This window comes from Camelus bactrianus, chromosome 11 (assembly GCF_048773025.1).
Source record: "Camelus bactrianus isolate YW-2024 breed Bactrian camel chromosome 11, ASM4877302v1, whole genome shotgun sequence".
Classification (NCBI taxonomy): Eukaryota; Metazoa; Chordata; class Mammalia; order Artiodactyla; family Camelidae; genus Camelus; species Camelus bactrianus.
This window is the reverse complement of record NC_133549.1, coordinates 64,500,188-64,525,631: the sequence shown is the minus strand read 5'-3', so window position 1 is coordinate 64,525,631 and position 25,444 is coordinate 64,500,188. Positions and strand designations below refer to the sequence as shown.

General features: G+C 34.4%; 1 protein-coding gene across 7 annotated transcripts in view; it reads left to right on the top strand.

Annotated features, from left to right (window-relative positions):
* The window catches only part of CTNNA3 (catenin alpha 3), a 1,350,411-nt gene that overhangs the window by 29,599 nt on the left and 1,295,368 nt on the right, over window positions 1-25,444 (top strand). Inside the window, exon 2 of one of the 7 annotated variants that reach the window (XM_074374086.1) lies at window positions 2,391-2,425. The exons of 5 other annotated variants lie outside the window; for them this stretch is intronic. The gene's annotated coding sequence lies outside the window, so the exon portion shown is untranslated. Of the gene's footprint in view, window positions 1-2,390; window positions 2,426-17,466; window positions 17,583-25,444 lie in introns of those variants that run through there. One more of the 7 variants, XM_074374084.1, reaches the window with a different exon arrangement.

Here is a 25,444-nt window from a genome sequence, read left to right as displayed (position 1 = left end):
GATCAACATTTCTCAATCTGTTACTAGTCCAAGAAAGGAGATAAGGAGTTTGTACCAGAGTGTAAATCAATTATTCCCTATGGTTTTGTAGCAAGACTTTCTAGTTGAAGGAAGCAGTCATTGATTTACATTCTGGAGCAAGCTTCCTATCTCATTGCAGGCCTGTACTTTGAATAGAATTGCTTAAATTATACCATACAAACATTTATCTTCTCTCTTTATATGCATATGAAGTAGAGAATTGGAATGGAGGTGTACAGTTAACCAGATAATGAATTACCAGGTCTCAGTTGATGGGGCTTCTGGAGGTAGTGTCAATGTAAAGAGGCCCTGGGTTATCTCACTAAGAACATATAGAAACGACTGAGAGGCAGAATTCCCCAGAGGACTACATTGGCTGTATTCCAATATTGGCTTTGGAATTATTCACTCATTCTAGATGACTTGTGTACCAGACATTATTTTTTAATTGAAGTATAGTTGATTTACAATGTTGTGTTAATTTCTGGTGTACCCCACAGTGGTTCATTCATACACACACAGTAGGACCCCGCTGTCTACCTATTCCACATATAGTAGTTAGCATCTACAAATCCCGAACTCCCAATTTATCCCTTTCTACCTCTTTTACCCTCTGGTAACCACAAATTTGCTTTCTAACAGACATTATTCTTAGTGCTGAGAATAGATACTAGTGAGCCAAATTCAACCCCTATCCTTGTGATATTTCATTGCTAGTGTGTGTGTTTTTGTGGATGAGGATGGAAGGAGGGTGAGAAATAAAACCTACCTCTCTGTGATTCTCCAGAAGTACCAGGGTTTGTCTTAATCTAGGGCTAGAGCTCATAGATCATGTTTCCATGGAAATATGCAGGATTAACTACTTTTCTGTTAGACTCAGCAGTTCCTATTTTCCTGATATGGGGTGCCAAAGGAATTCTGGTTTTAAGAATTAAATAATTTATGATAAGCACTGCTGGTTGCCCATGCAATATCCATGCATTCTGCTCTTTTTGCTAATTTACAGAACCGTGATTTAGGTCAAGAAAAAAAAGCATAATGCTACACATATTGATCTGCATCTTTTGTACCCCCTTCTCCCCAAATGAAGAGAGTTACATTTAATTAAGCAATTCATGTAGATGTACCTCATTCTTTTCCGTGGCTTTGTAGTGTTATACTATATGGATGTAGCATGATTTTTTTTAGCTTATTCTGTATTGATGGATATGTTTGTTGTTTCCCATATTTTTTCTTTGTTTTTTTTATGTTTCTATGCCATATGAATATCTTTGTTTATATATCTTGATGTATTTTATGAATATATCTTTAGGATAAATTAATTGAAGTGTAATTGCTGAGTCAAAAGGAATGTTCATTTTAAAATTTAATCAGCATTACCTTTAATTGGTAATATCAACCAAACAGTTAAAGAGTATACATGATTTAAAATATGAGAGCTGTTGTCATATTCTTTTCAAATAGTTCATATCAGTTTATACCCCTACTAACAGGGTATGCTGAGAGCTTATGTCCCCAACTCTTACTAGTACTGATGATACTCTATCAAAAATTTTCACTTTTGACAGTTTGATAGGTAAAAATATCTTGTTTTTTGATTCGCACTTCGTAATATGTAAGGTTGAGCAATTTATTATAGATATTTATTAGCCTATTTTATTTCTTTTACATAAATTGCCTTGTTATACTCTCTGCCCATTTTCTTTTCTTTTATTCTTTTATTTTACAGTTCAATTGAGATAAAATTGACATACATCACTGTGTAAGCTGACTTACGATATTGTGTTAGCTTCAGGTGTACAGCAAAGTGATCTATTTGTTTTTTTTCAGGTTATATTCCATTATAGACTATTATAAAATATTGAATATAATTCCCTGTGCTATCCAGTAAATCCTTATTGCTTGTCTACTTTATGTATAGTAGTCTGTATCTGTTAATCCCATACTCTTAATTTGTTCCTCTCTGTCTCCCTCTTTTCTTTGGTAACCATAAATTTGTTTTCTATGTCTATGAGTCTGTTTCTGTTTTGTATATAGATTCATTTGCATTATTTTTTGGTTCCACATATAAGTGATATCATATAGTATTTGTTTTTGTCACTAAGTATAATATTCTTTACATCCATCCATGCTGCTGCAAATGGCAATATTTCATTCTTTTTTATGGCTGAGTAATAGTCCATTGTGTGTGTGTGTGTGTGTGTGTGTGTGTGTGTGTGTGTGTGTGTATACACCACATCTTCTCAAGCCAACAATTGTCTGTTGACGGGCAATTGGGTTGTTTCCATGTTTTGGTTATTGTAAATAGTGCTGCTATGAACATTGGGGTGCATTTATCTTTTTGAATTAGAGCTTTAATTTTTTTCCAGATAAATACGCAGAAGTGGGGTTGCTGGATCATATGGTAGGTCTACTTTCAGTTTTTTAAGGAACTTCCATGCTGTTTTCCATAGTGGTTGCACAAATTTACAATCCAACCAACAGTGTAGGAGGGTTCTTTTTCTTTACACCCTCTTCAGCATTTATTTGTAGATTTTTTTAGTGATCACCATTATAACCGGTGTAAGGTGATACTCATTTTCGTTTTGATTCGCATTTCTCTAATAATTAGTGATGTTGAACATCTTTTCATGTGCCTGCTGGACATCTGTTTTGTCTTTGGAAAAATGTCTGCTTACCGTCTTCTGCCCATTTTTTTGATTGGATTGTTTGTTTTTTCGATATTGATTTGTATGAGCAGTTTGTATAGTTTGGATGTTAACCCCTTGTTGGTCACATCATTTGCAAATATTTTTTCCTATTCTGTAGGTTGTCTTTTCATTTTGTTTATGGTTTCCCTTGCTGTGCAAAAGCTTTTAAGTTTGATTAGGTCTCATTTGTTTATTTTTGGTTTTATTTCTTTTGCTTTGGGAGACTGATCTAGGAAAATATTGTTACAATTTATGTCCAAGAATGTTTTGCCTATGTTCTCTTCTAGTTTTATGGTGTCATGTCTTGCATTTAGGTCTTTATTTTTATTATTTTTTTAAATTGAAGTATAGTCGGTTACAGTGTCTCAATTTCTGGTGTACAGCATAATGTCCCAGTCATGCATGTATATACATATATTCATTTTCATATTCTTTTTCATTAAAGATTATTACAAGATATTTAAAAATATTTTTATTAAAGTATAGTCAATTTACAATATTGTGTCAATTTCTGGTGTACAGCACATACTTCAGTTATATAGAAACATATATGTATTTTTTGTCATATTCTTTTCCACCATATGTTACTAATTACAAGATATTGAATATAGTTCCTTGTGCTATACAGAATAGATTTGGTTTTTCATCTATTCTTATATATAGTGGTTAATATTTGCAGATCTCAAACTCCTGAATTTATCCCTTCCCACTCCTTTTCCCCTGGTAACTATAAGATTGTTTACTATGTCTGTGAGTCTGTTTCTGTTTTGTAGATGAGTTCATTAGTGTCCTTGTTTTTATTTTTATATTTTGGATTCCACATGAGTGATTGTATTTAGGTCTTTAATCCATTTTGAGTTAATTTGTGTATATGGTGTTAGAGAATGTTCTAATTTTATTCTTTAACAGGTAGCTGTCCAATTTTCCCAGCACCATGTATTGAAGAGACTGTCTTTTCTCCAGTGTATATTCTTGCCTTCTTCTTCATAGATTAATTGACCATAAGTGTGTGGGTTTATTTCTGGACTTTCTATTCTGTTCCATTGATCTATGTGTCTGTTTTCATGCCAGTACCATATTGGTTTTTCCATATTGTTTTGATTACTGTAGCTTTGTAGTATAGTCTAAAGCCAGGGAGCATGATTCCAGCAGCTCCATTCTCCTTTTTCAAGATTGTTTTGGCTGTTTGGGGTCTTTTGTGTTTCCATACAAATTTTAACATTTTTTGTTCCATCCCTGTGAAAAATGTCATTGGTAATTTGACAGGGATGCATTGGACCTGTATATTGCCTTGGGTAGTATGGCTATTTTAACAACATTGATTCTTCCAATCCAAGAACAAGGTATATCTTTTTATCTATTTATGTCATCTTCAGTTTCTTTCATCAATGTCTTATAGTTTTCAGAGTACAGGTCCTTTGCCTCCTTGGGTAGGTTTATTCCTAGGTATTTTACTCTTTTTGGTGTGATGGTGAATGGAATTGTTTCCTTAATTTCTTTTTCTGCTATTTCATTGTTAGTGTATTGAAATGCAGCTGATTTCTGTATATTAGTTTTGTATCCTGCAACTTTACCAAATTCATTGTTGAGCTCTAGTAGTTTTCTGGTACTGTCTTTAGGATTTTCTACATTTAGTATCATGTCATCCACAGTGACAATTTTACTTCTTTTCCAATTTGGATTCCTTTACTTCTTTTTCTTCTGTAATTGCTATGGCTAGGACTTCCAAAACTGTGTTGAATAAAACTGGAGAGAGTAGGCATCCTTGTCTTGATCCTGATCTTAGAGGAAATGCTTTCAGCTTTTCACCATTAAGTATGATGTTAGCTGTGGGTTTGTCAAATATGGCCTTTATTATGTTGAGGTATGTTCCCTCTATGCCTGGTTTCTGGATAGTTTTTTAAAATCATGACTGGCTATTGGATTTTATCAAAAACTTTTTCTGCATCTATTGAAGTGGTCATATGGTTTTTATTCTTCAGTTTGTTAATGTGGGGTATCACATTGATTGACTTGTGGATATTGAAAAATCCTTGTGTCCCTGGGATAAATTCCACTTAATCCTGGTATACGATACTTTTAATGCACTGTTGGAGTTGATTTGCTTGTATTTTGTTGAGGATTTTTGCATCTATATTCATAATTGATATTGGCCTGTAATTTTCTTTTTTTGTGATATCTTTGTCTGGTTTTGGTATCAGAGTAGTGGTGGCCTCACAGAATGAGTTTGGAAGTGTTCCTTCCTTTACAATTTTTTGGAATAGTTTCAGAAGGATAGGTGTTAACTCTTATCTAAATGTTTGGTAGAATTCACCTGTGAAGCCATCTGGTCCTGGACTTTTGTTTGTTGGGAATTTTTAAATAACTGATTTGGTTTCAGTACTGGTATTTTGTCTATTCACATTTTCTATTAATTCCTGGTTCAGTCTTGACAAATTGTACCTTTCTAATAAATTGTCTGTTTATTCTAGGTTGTCATTTTTGTTGGTATATAGTTGCATATAGTAGTCTCTTATGATCCCTTGTATTTTTGTGGTGTCGGTAGTAAAATTGCAAACAAGAGTTTCCTCTGGCTAGCTCCTGAAAGAGTTTTATGAGTGACATTAGATAGCTCATAGATTCTCCTGGATAGCCAGAGGCAGTGAAGCTAGGAAAAATGTCCAGCTATACATGAGGGATGGTCCTATAGATGTACTAGCTTCCACCATTCCTGGCTCTTGCACTGGGCATTGGAAGTCCCACTACAACTTTCCTAGAAGGATCTGATGCCTGTGACCTTTAAAAAATCTCACCGAAGCTTTCTTTGGCTGATGAAATCTGTGTCCCACTGCTGCCAGTGAGTCTGAGAAGAGCAGATTTTTTTTAGCTTTCTGGTATACTTAGTAGAGGAGGAAAGTTGGGCCAGGGCTGGAAGGGGTATTAGTTAACCTACAGCATTTGCCACAAAGGATATACAATGAAAATAAATGTCCCTTCTGCCTTGATCTGGGCCCTCAGTTCTCTGGTCATCGTTTCACAAGGAAACTGCTACCAGTTTCTTGTGAAAATTAAAAAAAGATTTGTCCCACAAATTAGTGGTTTCCAATGGGGAGGGGCATTATAGAGGTGGAGGAGTGGGAGGTACAAACTATTGGGAATAAGACAGGCTACAAGGATGTATGGTACAACATGGGGAGAATAGCTAATATTTTGTAATGAGTATAAATGGAGTGTAACCTTTAAAAATTGTATTAAAAATACATATGAAGGGAAAAAAGGAATTGTTTCATATCAGTACATATAAATTTACTTCACTCTTCATGATAGGTGCCACTTGGTTGAATTCAACCAATTTATTGTTCCATGCTATTCTGGGTTATTTTAATTTTGTTTCTGTCTGTTGGTGAGGACTGATATTCCCCAGTAAGGCCATACAAGTTGTTAAAATATGACATGCTTTTGTACTCCCTTTCCCTTCACTAGTGGCCTTCTTCCACTTGGTCTCTGCCTGGGGCCCTCTAGACCTTCCCTAGACCCAGCAACTAAAGGGTGAACACCTGGCATAGTCAGGCTTTCCAAGTCCTATCTCCAGGCTAGACTCCTAAGCTATGCTGGTTATTAAATATTTTTAATATCTCCTACTGCTAGGGAAATGACATCCAATTGGATTTTGTGTATTTCCTAAGGCTTTTCTCTGGTCACAGTTAAAATCACACTAATGAAAGAATATATGACAATTAATTTAACTACTCCCTCCTTGATGAACATTTATTTAGGTTGTTTCTATCTTTTTGTTATCACACACAGTACTGCAATCCCTGACATGAATCTTTATACACATGTTCAAATTCCTAAAAATATTTGCTTAGTCTAAAAATTTGTGCATGTAAAATTTTGTGGATATTGCCAGAGTGTTTTCCAAAAAGATTTTTTATGAGATACACTTTAGCCAACAGTGTATGACACAGCTAAAATTTCTTTTTCTTGTCAAAGAAGATTTTAGAAAATATTCAGAAGATTTTTTAGTGAAACCAGTTTACCCTCACTAGTGATGATATTGAAAAAAGAAGAGAAGAAAATTATATTAGTTTAGTATGAATGGCTCTTAATGAAACTATACCAGAATTCATGAGATCATTGCTCTCTTTTCCAGTTAATAATATTTTGATAGTGTATTTAAATTTGCTGGGGATCAACATCAAATTTACTGGTTTTAATTTTCAGAACCTATCTTTTTTAATATGTGAGATAACATTTGACAATTCCCTATGCCATGATTACTCAAAGATGCAAATAATAATTCTGTGATAATTTATGCAAGTTTTTCAGTGCTCTGTAATATAGTGGATCTCAACCTGGAGTACTTTTGTTTCCCAGGTGACATTTGACAATGTCTTGGGACACTTTTGGTTGTCACAACTAGGAGGTTGGTGCTACTAGCATCTAGTGGATAGAGGCCAAGGATGCTGCTAGATATCCTACACAAGACAGCACCCCACAACAAATTATCCAGTCTAAAATGTCAATAGTGCTGAGAATGAGAACCCCTGCTGTAATAGAATACCCCTGGAAATGGACATTTATCTAAACATTTAAACACTATCTCACTATCTTTTCTCCCATCTGGTTTATCAGTTTCTTCTCAAGATTGTTGGCACAATCTTTCCATTTTAAAGACCATGCTCCTTGGTAGACAAGATGAAAGCCAACTCAAAATATCATTTTATTTCCTATCTGTAACTTGTTAACATCATGAAACCTGCTTGGGAGTAGAGGAGGGAAGTTGTACCTTTCTCATCCTTCCTTCCTTGAATACAACCTAAAAGTTTTTGTGTTGTTTTGACTGTTTTTTCCAAGTCTTTGCTCATCGTGGGTTTAGTCCACTCTTCTAATAGGCCAATACTACACTGATGTGTTCATCCTTACCTTTATCCTCTTCCTTGTTCTTTTGTATGTCCTTTAAGGAATCTCAGCCTCTAGGAAGCTCCTTGTACACCACATTGAATTATATTTACATACGTTCTTTCCCATTTTTTTCTCATTTGTGATTGAAGTAGTGGGTTTTATTTTTTGATCTATCTTTCCTTTTAGAATCTCTAGCTCTGGGTAATTCTTATATTTTCTCTGAACTGCTAAGCAATCTAAGATACTTGTCTTACTTTGCTTTGTGTTTTCTTCCTTGGCTATAATGAACTGTGAGGTGATATATTCAATTTTTCCCAAGGTTCCTGTCACTTTCACTTCACTAACACATTCCTCTTTGTTGGTAAGAATTAAGCCCAGGGTAGCCCTTCCATTCTTAGTTTCTTTTGCTCTTTGAATGATGAAGTTGCTGATAGAGAGGCAGATGGTAAAGGAGAGGAGTGATTCCTCCAGAGCAGATTTTAATTTCTTTATTGTCTCTGAGTTTGCTGAACTCTTTTATTTTTAAATTTTTGCTAGGTCTCTTTTTATCTTGACCTTTCACTTCACTCAACTTTCTTTTCATTTTATTTAGCATCTCCATCACTTCTTAACTAGAATTTTTATGTTTGGGTATTTCACTGAGAGCACAGAGTAGTTGTGTCCTAAATTTTCTTTTGTCGTGAGGATAATTTCCCCTTGCATCTTTAAGATATTGTCTTCTTCTTTTATTGTTATAAAGTCTTTTAATTTTAGATTTTTCTACTTACTTATTTTTGAAAGACAAGAGGTTTATTCAGTCCCGGTGTTTGTCATAAGTGAGTCCCTTTTGAGCTCTGTCACTATCAATTTTGGAACTACAGAATTTCCCTCTCAAATCTTAAAGTGGTGGGCAAGTATCTTGCTAAATTTCTGGGCTATGGGAGGTACATATTCATTGGGGCAACTGTTCCCCTTTTGCTATTATTTGGTCCTCCACTTGGTGGTGAATTTAATCCTAGATAATTTGAAGCAATTCAAATTCATTTTTCTAACAGGTGCATAAAATCTGATCTCTAGAATACCCGTCCGCCAGTATTGTTTTTGTGTCTGCTCCACTGTTGAGGCTCTCATATTCTAGGGCACAGCATGTCATTCTTCCCTTATCCCCTTTTATACCATGTTGCATTTCTGGGAACTAAAATCTTCCACCTGAGAGTAGTTAGAAATATATTGCTGGGAGGTGGCCAGGAAGCATCTCTGGCTATCTAAAAAGCAGCTCTTGTGCAGTAAGGGGATGAGAGCTGGCTTTTGGTTGGCTCTTCAGCCTCCAGTCTCTGGTAGGATGTCAGGATACATGGATGTGAAGGTTTGGCTCTGTGGCTGCATTAAATTTTAGGCACAAGGGAGTTCTAGATCCCCTTTCTCCCACTGTGTTCCATTCATGAGGTTAAATAAGGTAGTTTGGCCAGATTGAGCAAAAAATCCAAAAAACAAACAAAAACAACACAAAAAACAAGACACACAGTTAGGTTTGAATTTTAGGTAAATAACCAATACTTTTTATTAGTATAAGTATGTTTTAAATACTGCATAGGACGTAGGCCAGGATATTATTCATTGTTTATCTGAAATTCAAAGTTAACTGGGCATTCTGTATTTTATCTGGCAACTGTGAGGTAAGATAAATTTCTCCCCAGTGTTTGAAATCATTATTGAGGTCTTTACCCTTTTATGTCTCAGGTACTGATGTAGCAGAGTCTTTTTCTGGTTTGATAAATGTTGCCCTTGCCAGTATTCCTTTACCTGCAGGGTTGGTCAACATTGGCAGGACTGGAGGAAGTTTGTAAAGAGTCTGGGAGCCTTCAGAGAGGAAAAGAACAAAGACCTGGACTCCTTCCTTGTATTTATTACTAGAAAGTTTTTTGTGCATTGGACCGATCCTGATTAAAAAAGGTTGTAGTAAGAAAGAACATCAAAGACCTTAGGCTAGGACCCCTGTTGTGGCCTGCAATGCCCAATGGAAAAGGCTGTTTGGTCTCTTGTGTGACTGGAGGCAGAAGGTCCTCCTGACCCAGCCACTTGGTTCTTGATGAATTAAAACCTGCAGGCATGGCTGCCATGCCATACCTCTGCTGGAGCAGGCTGCTTCTCTTGAGGAATCTCTGTGGCCACTGTATTTGCAGCAGCAAAGGCAAGAGCGTAGTAGACAGAGGGGTCACGTGGAACTCTGGGGGATCAGTTTTCATCAGTAAACTGTGCTAGGAACAGGACACAAGCAGCCTTCAACAGGGCCCACTTGTATTCTAATGAAATTCTCTGTTTTTTTTCTCTGAGCTTTGTGGATCAAGAGGCCCCCAGAGTTCTTGAACGATTTGAGGAACAAGAGAGATACTGGACTCCCTGCCAGTCTGGCAATTGAGAAGTGGTTTTAATTTGAAAAATTAGTAGATGGGGCCTCCTTTTTACCCAAACTATTGCAGAATTTCCTACTGTTACACCATATATACTCATATATTTTAAAAATATATCACAACATATATTGTTTTATGATTAAGGTCTATAAAAGTTTCTTTTTTCTTTTTCCAAGAAGTCATGACCTGAGAAGACTGTATACATTTTCCTGTGGTCTTGTACTTAGATCAAAAAGACAAGCTTCGTGATTCTTTATGATTTCTTGCATCTTTTTCATCTTTGTCAGCCTGTATCCATTAATATTTTTAAAAGAGTGGGCTCAAAATTTCACCTGTAATAAGTAGTCATCCTTGGTAATTATTTCTAACTTTGGTTACTTGTTTAACTTTGGTGCCTTTGCTCTTAGTTTATATCATATAGTTTTGCATTTATGCATATGGTAATTTAAAATATATTGATTGTTGGTCCTCTTGGTTGTATTCTCCTAGGGACAACTATAGGAGCGTGTATTTATGACCTTAGGGTAGGAAGTAATTTGTTAAGTAGGACCCCCAAAATATAAATAATAAAGTAAAAGACTGAAATATTTAATTACTTTAATACAAGAAGTTTCTTTGTGAAAAAAGTCACATAAAAGAAAATAAATTAAAGCTACCAAATGAGAGGATGTATTTACCAATCATCCATATAAGGTGGATTGCATTATTGTTCCCCCATTCTTCTCCTTCTCTGTATCCGTGCTCTTTGCCATGTGACTACAGTTCTTCCCACTAGAGGAGGAATATATTTCCCTGCCCCATTAATGTTAGACTTGGCAGTATGACTTGCTTTGCCCATTGAAAGAAGAGGCAGGGTACTAGTTTGAAGTTTATACCTTAAGAGGCATTGTGTTTCCAACTGTCCTTATATTTTTATTGTTGCTGTTGGAAAAACATGTAGTTTACTTGTCCAAATAGGATGACAAACATGTGAAATAAATCTGGATTCCAAAACTATAGCTTGGAGTGAGCCCAGCCAGGCCCATCCTGCATTAGACAACTCCCAGACAACCTGAAAATGAACAAGAGAGAATAAATGTTGTTTTATTCCACTGAGTTTTCGGGTGGTTTGTTATGTAGCGCTGTTGTAGAAATAGCTGACTCACAGACCATTCAATGAAAATAATCTAATATAACATTTTATAAAGAACTCCTAAAAATTTAGTAAGGAAAAGAAAAGTCTTAACAGTGAAATGGGTCCATGATAAACGAAAAAATAATTCATAGATGAGAAAATTGTAATGACCAATAAATAGGTGGAAAGATGTTTAGTTTGTTTCACTAGTTATCAGGTAAATACAGATTAAATAAATGATGAGATAGTTTATATACCTATTAGATTGGCAAGAATTAATGTCTGGTAATAACCTAGTATCTATAAGGATGGGAAGAAAATAGAACTTTTACATATAGATGTGAAATGCTTAAGAATACAAAGGGAGACATGTCAAGCAAGGAGAGGATATTTTCAAGGAATATAATTGACAAAAAATAGTATATAGAATATATATATATATATATAAAATTTTTATAAATCAATAAGTAAAAATGGGCAACCTAGGAGAAAAATGGTTAAAAAAATGGGTAAAAAAAAATTGCATACAGGTATGCAATTTACAGAAAGGAGTGTTGAATGGATGACTAGTCAGCCTAAAACAGGTCACCAATTAGATTGGTGATCAGAAATGAAAATGATGACAATGAGATCAACTTTGCACCTCCCATGGTGGCAGAAGTTGAAATGTCATGTAGTATCTTGTACTGATGAAGAGATGGGGACATGTGAACCCACATGCTCTGCTGGTAGTGTTGTTTTGGAGACCAGTTTGATAATGTTTGTTGATATTGAGTACTCATGTGCATTTTGATCCAGAAACTTATACTTCTGAATTGTATTAGTTGCTAATGCTGCCAAAACAAAATACCACAGGCTGGGTGGCTTAAACAACAGAAATTCATTTTCTCATAGTTCGAAGGCTGAAAGTTTAAGATCAAGGTGTTGGTAGGTTTGGTTTCTCCTGAGACCTCTTTCCTTGGCTTGCAAATGGCTGTTTTTTTGCTGTGTCCTCACATGGTCATCTCTTTGTGTGTGTCTGTGTCCTTATTTCCTCTTCTTATAAGGACACTATTTATATTGAAATAAAACCAAGAACTCTGGCCCCATTTTAGCTTAATCACATCCTTAAAGACCTCATTTCTAAATACAGCTATATCCTGAGGTGCAGGGGGTTAGGACTATAAACATGATTTTTGGGAAGCTCACAATTCAGCCCTCAACAGGATATATATGTTAGAGAAACTCTTGCATAGGTACAAACAGAGACATGTATGAGAATGTTTACTATAGCATTGTTTCTCATAGCAAAGAGTTGGATACTACCTAGTTATACTTGAAAAGAAATATGCACAGATAAAATGCATTATAAATGCATCTGATAGCTTTCTACAAATGTAAAAAAAGGCACAAATTAGATCAATTATATTACTTGGGAACTCATTTTTCTCAAGTAACAAGAAATCTGTAGGTGAAAAGTTCATAACTGATAACATCAATGACCTAAGCTCTTTCTGTAATTCTACTGTGTCATCTTTCCTCAGGTTTGCAGTAAGAGTGCTTTATGTCCAGGCATCATATCACAGGAAGGGCAAAGGGCCATGGCAACATTGTCTGACATATTTTTTATAGGGAAAGTAAAAGCTTTGCCAGAAACCCCCTTAGCAAACATCTGCCAACATCTCATTTGCTAGAATTCTGTCATAGGCTATTCTAAGTTGCAAAGAAGTCTGGGAAATCTAATGTCTTGCTTCTATAGCAGTGAAAAGCAAGGTGGAGCTAGGACTATATTGAGTGGGCTAAGGCTATAACTCAACAGCCATAGACCATGAAAACATAATATTGAGGGGAGAAAATGAGAGGGAGAGACAGATTGAGAAGTAGAAAGAAATGGGAAGTACAATATTGTTTGTGTAAATTAAAAAATTCATGCACACAAAAGGCCACATATCATTGTAAAGATATATATCATATGTAAAAAAATGTTAAAGAAAGTTGGTTGGAAAGATACCCATAAACTACTACAGATTGGATGCCTGTGGGAAGGGCGGAAGGAAATGGAACTGAGGCTGAGGGATACAGAATATGATTACAAAAATTAAAATAAAACAGGCTTTTCACAGACCAGTTCCATCAGCTGAACTTTAATAGAGGAGCATGATTGACTGTGTCAATCTAATTCTTTGTACTCAAGACCCAGGGAGAAAAAAGCTGGAATGAGCTGGGTCATGTGTGTGGGTTACCCAGATAGTCGGACAGGGTTATTATTTAGAGTTAAAAAAATGTGATTCATTATGTTAACAGCTGAGTTTAATTATTTTTCTTTACTTTGTGATAGGCTCCCTTCTTTTCAGTACAATCGAAGGCCTGATAGGAATGATGTTATAGTTTAAGTTTAGTGATGATAGCAGTTATTTTTTGGACAATTTAGGGATAAGTTTTGAAAAACGGATTTTCTATGTGTTTGTATGTATATATCTTGTGCTTCATAATGGAAAATTAGCAGAGTTGACTTTTAAAGAGTCAGTGGGGACATGAGTAAAATAAACATGGCTACTTGGTAGTGAAATCCATCACGTTCTAGGTTTCTGTTATTATCTTTGGAAATAGAGAGTGGGAGAAAGGATTTCCTTCCTCTCTCTCTAATATAGCCTCAGTGACTGACTGGCTCTCTGCTCTGGAATGAGGCAGGTTGGCACAACTCCATAAGTCTTACGTGGGAACAAGGCACCAGAGGTTTCTATTTTTTTGCTTCTTGTAAACATTCTTTTGCTTTTGGTTTCATATTCTATTCATATTCTATCTTTAAACCATCCCATACTAAATCTGCTAAATAAACATACACAATTTATTAATATGTATTAGTATGTCTTCCATTTATTAAGCATTTGTCATGACTTTGTAAGCAGCTCTTAAGCTCTTCCATTTTAGGACCATGATTCCTTGTTACCTAATTACAAATTACTATCATGGACGAAGTAGAACTTCCCTTGGTGAAATGGATTCAATTTGCTAAATAAAAATGTGTGAATTTAATGACTCTTCACCAATTTTTAAATCAGATGGACAATCTGTTTGCTTTCACCACAGCCTTCTAAAATTCAATGGCATTTGAATTTGGGAAAGTAGAATTCTACAAAGAGAAACTTATCTTTTCACAAAATAACAGTAATTGATTAATGAATTTTTTAACACTGTAATTAGCACTCCATTAGATTCTATGAGTAATTTTATAAGTAATTAATCATCATAACAACTTTATAGGTCTCATTTCACGTGAGGAAAGCAAGGTAAATGGGAGTCAGTGTTGACGAGGCCAAGCAGAATAAAGCAGAGCTTGAATTTGAACCAATTCTGTCTTGCCTTTCTGCCTGTTCTTTTCATAACTTCCCTTCTCTTCCTACCCTTAATGGGTAACTCATTTTGCTAAATACTATCCTTGGCGCCTTATCTCCCTCTACTCTCAGTCTTGGAAAAGCTCTTCTAGTCTTATTGTTTAAGGTGTAACAAAGATGCATAGTTATCATATCTTGATTTTTCTCCTGAGCTTCAGGATTCTGAATTTTCGGCTGCCCATGGGAACTCATTTGCACATACCACTCATACCTCAAACTCATCATGCTTAATGTAGTCAGAGAGTTTGGTCTAGACTTGCTCACTGATGTGAATATTATGTTATGAGCCCACTGCAATGGTTTAGGGAGGTAATAAGTTGTTTTCAGGATAAAATGAAATCTATAAAAAGTATTGAAAATTCAAATAGAGCATAAAATAATATGGAGGCATTTTTACTAAAAGTAAAAAGGGTTATTTTAAATACATAGTGTCTTTTCACTAGTCAGTCAGTCTCTCCTCCTTTCAAAGCATTATTGTTTAAAAGGTTTTTTTTTTTTTTGCCACAAATATAATAGATACTAACAAGGCCTTTAGATGTAGATTCGTAAGGCACCTGAAGAGAACTAAAAATCATTGAATGATACTTAGTTCAGGAGCGCCTCTGTCAGGAACCAAACTCAGAGTTGACAAGTAAGTGTAATTAAATGGTTAGATGAAAACAGAAAAAAATATTAGCCATATGTGTATTCTACAATGTGTGGATGATTGGCAAAAAGGATAAGGAAATTACTGGCAAAACAGACTTTTCAGTTTCCTTCTGCATGCTTATCTTATAAGTTAATTCAAGAAATAATTCTAAGTATTTCTTTAATATTATAGAGAATATATCAGTTTAGAAAATTAAAGTTATGAAATTTTATGATAGAATCAGTAACAGTTGAAGAGATGTTATACTTTATTTCCAAATGTAAAATACGATTTTTACATGGCCACCTAATTAGTTGTTATATGAGGAAAGAAACTGCCATATTCAGATATTAAAAATGATTTTGCAGAGTGAAGAACCCAAAACTTGCTTTCATTATATGAAATAGAATTCTCTTCTAAAGAAGCTATAATTTCCTATTTTGAATCACAACTGAGGAAGAGAATGATTATTTCTTTTCTCCTTGGAAAATTTGATGCTTTAGTATAAAGGCTATGTCATTAGTGCAAGTCTGGGAGCATGAAAAGAGAGATCACTCTGAGCCTTTAGATCTGTTTAATTATTGCCATAGTTAACAGTAAACTTGATGTGTGTGATAATGGCTTTAGAGAAACATGGAAAATTATTATCTTCAGTTAAGATGAATTTGAGGTAGTTAATGATTTTAGCTAATTATAGTAAAATCTTTATTTTTAGAGTAAATCAGGCAAATCAATGTTCATGATTTTTCAAACTGAAGTGGGTGTTTAGTTGTAAAATAAAGAATTTGTAGCTTGTATGAGGACTTTGTTAGTTATAACATTGTATGCTCATGAGAAATATAGTAATACTGTGATAACAGGAAACATAGCTTCTAAAATTAGCCTGTAATATATAATGGATGATTAGCAAATGTTAAACAGAGCAATAAGAAAAGATTACACAGTTTACAAATGTCATGTAATTTTGAAGAGAAATTTTGTTTTATAGTGCAGTTTTTTTTTTTAATTTGTTTTTGAATTTTCTAATGGGGCTTGGAAGTGCTTATGTAGAGTTTTGTCTGTTGGTAATTTTTGTCCCAGGAAACCTAGGGTTATGGAAAGTCATTCTAATAGTTGAACCCACTTCTGCTACTTCTCAGCCTTGTAGTTATTTTCTTGCAGTACCATGAGGATGCATCTCATTGAGCTGATAGAGGAGGAAATAATGGTAGACTTTGTCACAGATGAGAAGTATTAAACACTAATATAGGTTCTATAAGTCAAATTTATATGGGCAAAATAAAATGGGATATTTCTAAACACATTTAATAAGGAAAGCTGAGATGGTATGCCCCAGTTCTGAGTTCAAGTATAAAAATAAATGTTGTTGGACTCAATACTGTAGCTTTTCTGAATCAAATGATACCCTCTGCTGGCTAAATGAGGGATTGTATTTAAAAACTACTACATAAAAAATAAACAAGTTTCTACTGTGTAGTACAGGGAACTATATTCAATATCTTGTAGTAACCTATAATGAAAAAGAATATGAAGAGGGCTGTATGTGTGTACATGTGTGACTGAAACATGCTGTACACCAGAAATTGATTCAATATTATAAAGTGACTATACTTCAATAAAAAATAAAAAATTAATAAAATGGGCTGATTGTTGTATAAAAGGATTGAGCAGTGCAAAATATTGTAGAAAAATATAGGGAAAATTATAAATGTGAAGAATGAAGCCAATGTATCACTTAAATAAATATTTTTCCAATTGAAACTGATATAGAAATACCCCAAATTGAAATTTCCTAACCTAATGATCTATTTGTTAACCATGGTCATAGGGAAGAAACACAGCAGGGGCAAAAAACCAAGATCTCCTGCCCCCATCTTTAATAACAATTCTAAATAATCCAATCTATTTAAATTACATTTATTAGTTAAATTAATGTTGTAGGGGTAATTAGCAAATATCTAGAGGTAAGATAAGAACTACTTTTCTCTAGTTACCCTGACCTAATTTCTGTTAGGAATAACTGGAATATTCTTAAGTAATTTAGAAGTTTGATACCTTCTTGAAAGTATCATATAGCATGTCAATTAAAAATTTTCTACTTTTTAAGTTCTTAAAGCCACTTTGGAATTTACAGTGTTTGGAGCATATAATGCACGTGAAATTTATGTTTAAAAGCATATATTGGACAATCTGTCGTATTTCATACAAAGTTGAAAAATGTAATTTCAAGACTGATTCTGTTTGATGTCGCCTTTCACTGGCATGTTGCTTTAAGGGCACCCATCCCCCTTTCTTGCTTGAGCCACTGTGTCCTGTCAGTCATTCTGAAATACACTAGGGTGCTTGTCAGGCTGTTTGCTTACAGATGCATTATAAGCCAAATTGTGAGCCATAATAGTGGCACTGAATTTCTAAACACAAGAAATTGCTTAGACAATTGGTTTAGTATCTGTATATGGGCAATACTCTGTCCTGCAGTAGGTGAGTGAAGTGTCAAACTTTTTCAAATCAAACTTTGCAATAAGGCAAATCCTAATTGTAGATTATTTGTTGCTTGGTTAGATAACTTTGGGGGAAATTAAAGGACATTATTTTTTATAGAAATGGTATAAATAGAAGCTACTATGTTGTGCGTTTATTACTTTCATAACTAATTTTCCTTTTCATAACACTAAACTCTATGAAAGCTCCACTTTTATAAATATCTACTTTTCCTACTCGTTTAGCAGGCATTTCTGTTTTAGATAACAATGTAATTCTCTTACATGCTTTTTCTTTCACAACAACTCAAGCAGTTTCAGTTAAGCAGAGGCTCAGTTCTGCAATTTGAGGTATTTATTAGTGGTTTTAAAAATAGTGCTAAAACAAATTCTCATGTGCCAATGCCTAAGCTATAGTAGTCTTATATCAGAGCATTTAAAAATTCCTTTTGTGTAACTGAGCTATTACTATTTGAGTAACTATATGAAAGACACTGGAAGCTTTACATTCTTCAGATGTAAAAGTTACTCAGCAAGCAGTTTCTTTGTGCAAACAATTTAATTTCTATTATGGGCCTCTAAACTTAAATTGTGCGTGGATTCTTTTCCTGTGGGTTTTTTTTTTGTATGCAGCCTTAAATATTTTTAAATAGATTTAGTAAAAGCAAAGAAATAGAAGCCTGTGGATTATGATACTTGTATATTCAGTATGGTGGAGAATAGTTAAGAGGCTGCAAGGAATTAAAGTTTTAAGGCTTTTATCTAGGGTAAATGAGAAGAGATTGCTCTTGCAGATTCTTGAAATGATTATTTATTTATTCCTTACCTTGTTCTAGAAAGGATTTAAGGTGACTTACAAGGCTACATGAAATTCAAGAAAGGATAAATTAAAATTGAAGTGAAAGTAGAGAGAAAAATAAGTATGAGATGTAAAACAGAGCCAGTAATAAGGCTGAGCTGCAGCAGTTCTTGACTATGGTTTTATGACACTGGTATATGAGGGACTGATGAGGGAGAAAATATAGGATTATATACAGAAATCTTATGGGAGAATTTCACGCAAACTAGCTATCTCCTTTACAAAGGGTGGCAGTCCAGAGTAGGGAAAGTATGTTGGGTAGTGGATATTAAATATACTTTAAATGTCACTGATTTTTTGGTGAAAATAAGTGGAGAACTGCTGCCCTTTTAACCCACACACTGATTTTTGTGGGCATAAGTGTGGCTCCAAGTTTTCTAGGAGCAGAAAAAAATTTGACTGTTATGCTTAATTCAGAAGAAAGATTGAAGAGGCTTAGTTGTTTGGAAGCAGCAAGAATTACCTAAATTAAGGTCTAATATCTACATGTAAGAACAGACACAATCAAACTGAAGTTTAAAATAAAATATATTTGACAATTTTGTACAAATCTGTGAATCTAGTCCTGCTTTAAAATAAATTTTTTTTTCCCTGAATAGGTTGTTGTAAATGAGATTAGCTAATTTCCTTCCTTTCACTCTTTCAATTTAGCAATAAATTTAACTTGAATTTCAACTTCTGTTAGGTCAAAATTAACTGGATCACTCTAAGTTAATTTGGAAGAAAGTTGTTGGATACAGGAAGGAATTCAGAGGCAGGACTTCTTAATGTACTTTGATCCTCAAATACTCAAAAACCAACTGCTGTGTTGAAGACTCTAGGCTCTATGCCGCACACCATGCTAAACCCGGCTTGTATAAAGGGAACAAGCTTAGAAATTCACTGCTTTCACCCAGTAGTATTGAAAAAGGACAAAAGTGTAGCAGTTAGAATTTTGCTAAGGATCTTCAGTGATATTTTCAGATATTAAATTAACATGATGAGTCAGGGACAATCATTTGGCTCCTTTTGTATTTCATTGTTAAAAATAAGATCAATAAAATGATTTTTTAAATAAAGCACTATGAAAACTAAGAAAATACTCAAAGCTTTTATTTTTGTGGTTTTGTAAACACATGCAGGTTGACTTAGAGTTTTTACTAGAAAAAATTATAAATTGGATGGATAACATCAGCTGTGTGGGATGACCTGGAGGATAACCTGGACACACAGATTTGAAACCTGGGAAGCAAATATTCTTAAGAAGTTAAGTAGGATTTAGGCACCAAATAAACTGAGTGATGTACAAGAGCGGTAGGATGCTTAAGAAAAATACATTGACTTTTGAAAGCATTAGTTCAGAGATCCTAGTGAGAGATCCATGTAAAGAATTTATAGAGCCAATGGATATCAGTAAAAATTTGTAATTATGCAGTAAATGAAGTAATCTAGAAATATCTTCTATGTTATTGGGGTAAGAGGTGAACAGAAATGGTTTTTTAAAAGTCACATTTATTGAGGACAATTTTGTATACATTAAACTCACTCATTTTAAGCTTACAGTTTGGTGAGTTCTAACAATTATATGCTGTCATATAACCACCACCATAATCAAATAGAACATTTCCATTAATCCAAAAAGTTTCCTTGTGCCCTCTGCAGTTAATTCTCTTCCTTAAACCCTCGGCCACTGACAACTACTGATCTGTTTCCTGTCCCTGTATTTTTGCCCTTTCAAGAATGTCATAAAAGTGGAATCATACGGTGTGTACTTTTGTTTGACTGTATCTCTTTGCATAATGCTTTTGAGAGAGGTTAATGTGGTTGCCTGTATCAACAGTTCATTTCTTTATTGTATAACATGTGATGATATGATGGTATCATTGTTTATCTATTTACCTGTTGATGGAAATTTGAGTTGTTTTCAGTTTCTGAGGCCACCATGAACATTTGCATGTAGGTCTGTGTGTGGACATATGCTTTCATTTCTCTTGAGTAAATATCTAAGGAGTGGAATTGCTGGGTCATAGGGTGGGTGTATTTTAACTTTATAAGAAATTTCCAAGCTGTTTTCTAAAGTGGGTGTACCAGTTTTCATTTTCATTAGCAAATGTGTGAGATTTCCAGTTGCTTCTCATCTTTGCTAGCCCTAGTATTGACAGTCTTTTTAATTTTAGCCTTTCTAGAATGTATGTAGTAGTATATTGTGACCTTAATTTGCATTTCTCTAGTGATTTATGATGAGCATTTTTCCTGTGCTTATTGGTCATCTATATATTTTCTTTGGTGAAGAGTCTTTTCAATTTTTGCCCATTTAGAAAAATTGAGTTGTTTTTCTTTTAATTATTGATTTCTAAGGATTGTTTATATTTTCTGGATACAAATCCTTTGCAGTATATGGACTTTAAAAATACTTCATCCTCGTCTGTGGACTGCCTTTTCATTTCCTTAACATTGTCTTTCAGAGAGCAAAAGTGTTAAATTTTGTTGAAGCAGTTTATTGATTTTTTTCCTTTCTCTTGGATAATGCTTTTGGTGTTGTATCTAAGAAAACTTTGCCTAAACCAAGGTTACAAAGATTTTCTCCTGTATTTTCTTTGAGAAGTTTATTACCTTTAAGGTCTTATCTTTAGCTCTGTGATCCATTTCAGGTAAATATTTGTGTATGGTGTGAGGATATGGTTAAGGTTCCTGTTTTACACATAGATGTCCACTGATTTCAACCCATTTGTTGAAAGGACTATCTTTTCTCTATTGAGTTTCCTTTAACACCTTTGTTGAAATTCAATTGTCCATTTAATATTACATCTAATATGTGAAGATTTAAGAAAAAATAATCATCCAATTATTATCATACCTCCAAAATGAACAGTAGCTCTAATATTGTCAAACTGCCTGTCTGTATCCAATTTTAACTGTTTAAAAACGTCTTCTTATATTTGGATTTTGAAATCAGAATCTAGGGTCCACACATTTTATGTGGTTGTTATGCTCCTTAAGTATCTTTTAATCTGTAATAGTTTCCCCTCCTTTTCCATGTCATCTATGAGTTGAAGAAACCAAGTCATTTGTCTTACAGTATTTCCCACATTCTGGATTTAGACGACTGCAGCCTTGTGGTGTCACTTAACACATTCTTCCTTCCAATAAACTGGTAGTTAAATGTCAGTTAGACAAGGCTTGGTTAGAATACCGCGTAGGTGGTGTGGTGTACTTCCTATTGTATCATGTCAGGAGGCATAGAGTCTGGGTTGTCTCACTTTTGGTAATGTTAAGATTGATCAGTGTATTCATGCTTTGTAAGCCTGATTTTCATAGTTCTCCATTAATCAGTCACCTAATGAGTTTAACCTTCATATTGATGATTATTGTCTAGATCTATTATTTTTTAATGAGTTATAAATGGTGATTAAAAATTTTGGGTTTTTTTTTGGTGGGGGGAATAGAGTGCATGCTTAGCATGCACAAGGTCCTGGGTTCAGTTCCCAGTACCTCCATTAAAAATAGATAAATAAATAAACCAATTTTTTATAGATTATACTACATTTGTAGTTATTATAAAATATTGGCTACATTCCTTGTGCTGTGCAATATATCCTCCTAGCCTATTCATTTTATACATAGTAGTTTGCACCTCTTGATCCTCCACTCCTATCTTGCCCCTCCCCTCTTTGCACTTGTAACCACTAGTTTGTTTTCTATGTCTGTGAATCTGTTTCTTTTTTGTTATAGTCACTGGTTTTGTTTTATTTTTTAGGTTCCACATGTAAGTGGTAACATACAGTATTTGTTTTTCTCTGTTTGGCTTTTTTCACTAAGCATAATACTCTCAAAGTCCATCCATGTTGTTCCAAATGGCAAAATTTTATGCTTTTTCATGGCTGAGTAATATTCCATTGTGTGTATATATATGTGTGTGTGAGTGTATTTTTTGTTGCTGTTTTTTACTTAAAAATTAAAAAAAAAATTTTTGATGTATCATTGATGTACAATATTATGTAAGTCTCAGGTGATTCACAGTTTTTGTGATTCACAATTTTTAAAGGTCATACTCCCCTTATAGTTATTATAAAATATGGGTTATATTTCCTATGTGGTACAATATATCCTTATAGCTTTTAAAAAATTACTGTGTTTTGAAGTCACTTGAAATCATTTCTGTGTGGTTATGAAGTTAATGTGAATTATAGTTAAGGTTTATGTTCTTTTATTTACTTTTGACTTTTCAGGATTGACTTATGAGTTAATTGCTGTTGATTTATGTGAAACATTTACATGACTCCAAAATCAAACCTCTAAAACTAGGTACATTCAGAGAAATCTAGCATTCATCTGTGTCTCCTCTACTCTGTTCTGTCTCTCTTCCTGAGAACAATGATTTTAATTTGTTTTTGGTTTATCCTTTTTGATTTTTCCCCCCAGAAATATAAGCAAGAAGGCAAATCTTTTTGCAATTACGGCTTTCTTATGTATAGGTAGTATATTGTAAACACTATTTTGCACCTAGGTTTTTTTTCACTTAACAATGTAGCCTGGAAATCACTCCATAGTGGTGTAAAGAGAGAACTTCCTCACTCCTTTCTATAGGTATGTACTGTTTGTTTGTATGGATATTCCATATATAGTTTCTCCTTCCTTCCTTCTTTCCTTTCTTCTATTTTTCCTTCCTTCCTTCCTTCCTACTTTCCCTCCTTCCCTTCTTTTAAAAAAATGCTGCAATGAATTGCCTTGGGTGTACATTAGTTTTTATTTTTGAAGTGAATTTCTAGAAGTGAGATTTCTAGGTCAAAGGGTAAATATATGTATTTATATATATATACATATATTGAAAATTTACCCTACATAGACAAAGTTTTGCATATCCATACACAATGTATGAGGGTGTCTGATTCTCTACAGCCTTACTAACAGTTTGTTATCTAAATTTTGGATATTTGACAATCTTAACAGATGAGAAATAGTATCTCAGTGTAGTTTTAATTTGCACTTCTCTGATTATGAATGAGGCTGGGCAGCTTTTTATATGCTTCAGGGATATTTGCAGATGTTTCCTTGAATGAGAAATTACTTTAAATTGCACTCAGCTTTAAGTAATATCTATTGATTCCTTGCTATGAAAGATGAGGAGAGAAGAGTGTTTGAGCTTTTCCATCTTTTTTGATAAGTGATTTTGCTAGTCTGTCCATCATCTTTCCAAAATGTGCTCTCAGTCCAGTTTGTTGGATGCTTCTAATGTTACTTTTATCTTTGTAGTGTTTTATTTTTTGCTTCCATTTGTTTGAGTTCTTCTATCTTATTTTTTTATTCCTTTATGATGTTTTATCTCTTTTTTGAATCTTGTAACTCTTCTTTGAGTTCTTTTTAAAGTGAGAACATACTGTGTATATTTGTATGTGCGTGTGTGTATTTGAGTCCACATATAACTATTTCACTGAGCTCTTCCCCTGTTTCCTTCACTATTTCTTACTCATATGCATTTTCGGGTTCCTCTCCTTTTTCTTTTTCTTTTTCTTTTTTTTTTTTTCTGCACTTTATATGGAGAGTTCCCATTACTCATCTTTATATACCACCAGAGATTTACTAAAGAACATTGTATGGAGTATTAGGGCTTCTGTGGAACTGAGCTGATGTTGTTGGCAATTTTTACTTTCTTACCAAAGTTGTTACTTTTTTATTTCTAGGAAATTTTTTCTTTCATTGTTTGGTGCTCCAAAACTCAGTATGCTTCATGGCAAAGTCCTTTAAGTTACAGGCTATTCGCATTGTGAACTGATGATTCAACATCCCTTCTTTCCTTCACTGCTTGCTCTCTAGCAGTTCCCTTGGCTACACAGGCTTAGTCACAGACAGTTAGAAATGGCATGTCATCATTGCTAATCCTGCCCTATCGCTTTTGTGATTCTGTAATCTCAAACTGGGTCTTTCAAACAGGGATATCCCCCTTTGATTCCTGTACCTATCCATGCCCTACATCTTAATCTCTAATCAACAGACACTTCGACAGGAATATCAGGATTGTGGCATTAGAAGAAATTATTTCCTGTTGAGGTATGTATAGGCTTTCACTTTCCTTTTTAAAAAAATTTAATCAAGATTTCACTGTATTTCTTTATTTTTAATTTGGGGTTATGACAAGTTTCCTTGATGATGGAGGTTTTATTTTTAATTTTTTCTGTCTTCAGTTTTGATGGAAGGAAGTGACATAAACATGCAGTTACTCTACCATATATTATAAGGAATCCTAGGAGATGGTAGGATGATGATGATGATTCTCTTAGAGATCTGTATAGGGGACAGAGGTAAGGAAGTATTGCTTCCTTCTAACATGAGCGTATGCATGCTTATGTGTGCATGTGTGTGTATGTAAAGAGGCTTGTTTGAGTTGAGGATGGAAAGATAAGCAAGTATTTTTTGAGGTGCTATTGAGGAAAGGCACTCCAGGCAGAGGGAGCAGAGTGAATAAGTTTAGAGGTATGAAAGAGTATGGTCCATTTAGAGAACTTCAAATTCTTTAGCATGGATGGAATACAGGGAGGAAGTGGATCAAAGAAAAAGAGAAAGCTAGAGAGATACAACAGACCAAATTGCCTTGAGTCATTCAGTGGATTTTAAGGAAGAGATCATGAATTTGGTTTTAAGGAAGAGATCATGAGTTCAGTTTTGAGGTGCCTGTGAGATGGCCCAGTGGGCAATGGATGTGGGGGCTTTGAAGCTCAAGTGAGAGGTCTGGACTATAGAATCAGAGGATATGAGTTGAATTGAAACTCTAGGGAGAGATTGTTCTGAGAGAACAATGTAATGTGAGCAGCAAATAGGATATAAGGGATCCAACCTGAGATAAGACCCGTACTTAACAGGAGTTAGTGGATCAAGAGGTGCTAGCAAAAGACACTGGGAAAGAATGGTCAGAAGGGTATAAAGTGGTATTTTGAAGCTAGAGGAGAAAGTCCTTTATCTATTATAGAAAGAATACTTAGCATGTGGGATGAGAAACAGTTAAATAGGGTTAATAGCCAGAGTTCCTG